This window comes from Mus musculus, chromosome 3 (genome assembly GCF_000001635.26).
Source record: "Mus musculus strain C57BL/6J chromosome 3, GRCm38.p6 C57BL/6J".
NCBI classification, from domain to species: Eukaryota; Metazoa; Chordata; class Mammalia; order Rodentia; family Muridae; genus Mus; species Mus musculus.
In genome coordinates, this window is record NC_000069.6 from 35,545,597 (window position 1) to 35,549,159 (window position 3,563).

At 40.5% G+C, this 3,563-nt stretch overlaps 1 pseudogene; it reads left to right on the forward strand.

Moving 5' to 3' along the window:
* On the forward strand, positions 279-952 carry Ube2l3-ps1 (ubiquitin-conjugating enzyme E2L 3, pseudogene 1; annotated as a pseudogene).

Below are 3,563 nucleotides of genomic sequence, written 5' to 3' on the forward strand. Positions count from 1 at the left end.
ACAGAAAAAAATCTTCACATACAGAGAAGTAGGTGTGAGGTATCACCCTTAGCTAAGGAGCTAAGGCAACTGGCAACTGACAGCTGCTGGGGCAGAGTGTGGCTCTGGCAGGTTAACAGTGAAATGGAAGGCCACATATCCAAGTATATATGACCAGATTCAACTGCATTTTACCAGTTTAAATAAAAGAAAATGACACAGTTGAGCAGAGATGGAAGGGAGGCTGGATCTGGGAACAGTTGGGGCAGGCGTGTATGTGATCAAAACACATTGAACAGAGCAGCACCAGATCCAAAATGGCGGCCAGCAGGAGGCTGATGAAGTAGCTTGAAGAGATCTGCAAACATGGAATGAAAAATCTCCGTAGCATCCAGGTTGATGACACTAATTTATTGACTTGGCAAGGGCTTATTGTTCCTGACAGCCCTCCATATGATAAAGGAGCCTTCAGAATTGAAGTCAACTTTCCAGCTGAGTATCCATCCAAATTCCCCAAGATCACATTTAAAACAAAGATCTACCACACTAACATTGATGAGATGGGGCAGGTCTGTCTGTCAGTGATTAGGGTTGAAAACTAGAAGCTGGCCACCAAGACTGACCAAGTAATCCAGTCCCTCATAGCACTGGTGAATGACCCCCAGCCTGAGCACCAACTCTGGGCTGGCCTAGCTGATGAACACTCAAAGGACCGTAAAAAACTTCTGTAAGAATGCTGAAGAGTTTACAAAGAAATAAGGGGAAAAGTGACCTGTGGACTAAAAGCTGTCATTCCAGCAAGTTTGAGCAGAGACCCTGAGCAGTGCATTCAGACACCCTGCAAAGCAGGACTCTGGAAATTGATACGTGTTACTAACTGTCGTCCACTTGTGGTTACTACCTTTCTACAGTTTTCTTAATTAAATGTGCTCTAGGTAGCCTGTAAAGAAGGATTAAAACATTCAGATGCTCTTTAAAAAATAAGTCTCTAATTGGACAAAATTCTCAACCTAATAGTAGGTAGAGTTGGGCTTGGGAGAGGGGCCAAACCACAGATGGAGAGACCATTCCAGGAGAACTCCTCTGAAACACTGACATGAGCAGACTCTAGGTGCATTAGTTACCTTCTGATTGGGAGATTCATACGTGCTATCTGACATGCCCCCAAAATATTTTCTATTTCTCTGTCCTACAATATGCCTAAGAGTAACAAAATCCATTTCTAAAATAGAAGCAGGAGGCCAAGTCATGTACTTAATTAGAGAGTTGCCAGGGCCTGGACCTCTGGCATTGCATAGGTATACATGGGATAGACAAAGACTTCCATATGTATCTCCTCAAAACAAAGCCCAAAGAAGTGAAATACACAGCCCAGAAGAATTGTGGGTTCTCGGTTCTCTGATGTGTACTTTGGTATTCAAGATGTTATGCTCCTGGAGTGTCTTGATCACTGAACATCTCATGTGTTCTCCATCTTGGATCTTCCATAGAAATGATGCCAAATTCCTCTCTCATTAGTTCTTTGAAAATACTGACTCATTTTCCTCTATGAGTACAGAGATGTATCTTACGCCAATACCTCTGTCTACATTAGTAGAGACAGAAGAAGTAGCGTGTATGTCTTACATATGGCAAGAAAGGTAAGAGGTGACATTGTGTGCTAGAAGAGGGGAAGGTACAGAAACGAGCAGGAGAACACAAAGTCCTGAGGTGTTTCTGTCAAGTTTGTGGGCTGGGGAAAGAGCCCCCAGGATAGGACCCAGCAATCATTTGGCTACACAGGCGAAGCACACACACCAACCACTCCCTTGATCATGACATTTATTTTGTCTGCCATGAATTGCTGCAGATTCACAAGTTAGAAAACCTGTGGGCTCTGAGATATTATTTTATTCTCTGATAACTATTAATACCCTTCCTAATAAAATAAACTCTCATGAACATTGCAAATGTTAATAGGTTCTTTTGATATGAAAGTCGTTTTTAAAATATTGAACTTAAGAGTCTAATGAAGTGTGGATATTCTTGTCATGCATAAAGTATACTGTATGTTAACTATATACTGGAAAGTAGCTTTTCAGATAATATTCAGATCATTAAATAACTCACAGGGCCAATAGTTCAACAGACAAATTATTCTGCTGAAGATTCTTGGGTCTGTTTTATGTCTCAAAATAGACCTAAAATCTTGATGATGCTCCTATATCAAGACTACAACATGGGGAAAAAAAAGGAATGGTTAACATATCATGTTGAAGTGACTAAGCCAATGGCATACCACAGAGAATTTATATATTACCACAGCTGGCAACACATGGAAGCAATTAGTAGGACTATTTTCAGTCACTCAGCCTCTTTGTACAGAACCAGGGCCCCCTAAATCTTCCCAACTGCCTTTTCACCCTTTCTTTCTATCCCATCTCCATTCCTTTGACAGTTTCTGGCCCACAAAACCCCTCTCTGCCAGAGACCCCCAGTGGCCACAGAAGGCTGGGCCTGGGTAGGTGACCCTTATTATCTTCCCTTTCCTCCATCGGGAGTCTATTCAAATTTCCTGTTAGTCCTGTACCGCCTGCTCACAGAAGCCACTCTTCTAAGCCCATCTATCTCTATCTGCTCAGAGCCCTGACTATTGGTGCAGACCCAGGGTCCCCTTAGTTCTTCTCCACTGGCTTTTTAGTCTTTCTTTCATTCCTTGGTGACACCCATTGAACAGCAGAAATGCTCACTACCATGGATCCCCACAGCCATCATACATGGCTAGGACCCAGAGTAGGGAACAGAAACCAAAGATCTGATCATCCATGGCACAAAAATGAGATCACGTACATACAGCAAGAAACAGCTCAAAAGTCCTAACTCCAGATACATAGATTCCAGAACAAAACACCGATATAAACAACAAAGACAATGAGCCTCCTCAGAAGCCAGCAACCCTATTGAAATAGGCCCAAAGGAAAGCAATTTAGCTGAAGCAGAAAACAAGAACTTCAATGAGTATACTCAAGGACCTTTAAGAATATGTGAATAATGTGTCATTGAAGACCATGAAAATGCAAATGGTTGAATGAAACAATTCAAGATATGAAATCAGAATTTAACAAGGAAACAGAATCACTAAAGAAAATCTAAACTGAAATGAAACTGAGAATAAAAACCTGAAGAGGTCAAACAGAACCTCTGATGTCAGCCTTACCAACAGATTGAGATGTAGAAGAGAAAATTTTGGTTTGTAACACTTAGAGAATAGCTTAGTCAAAGAAAATGTTAAATCATAAAAAAAAAATCCCAGGCACAAAACATTAAGAGAATCTGGGATACTGTGAAAAGACTAAACTTATGAATAATAGATACAGGGGAAGGAGAAGAAACCTAGGTCGAAGTCACAGAAAATGTTTTAATGAAATAATAGAAGAAAATTTCTCCTGTCTAAAGAAAGAAATGCCCATCAAGATACAAGAAACAACAGAACACTAAATAGACAAGACCAGAAAAGAAACTTACTACAAAATATAATAAAACAACAAATGAACAGAACCAAGAAAAGATATTAAAAGCTGCATGAGAAAAAGACTAAGCCACAT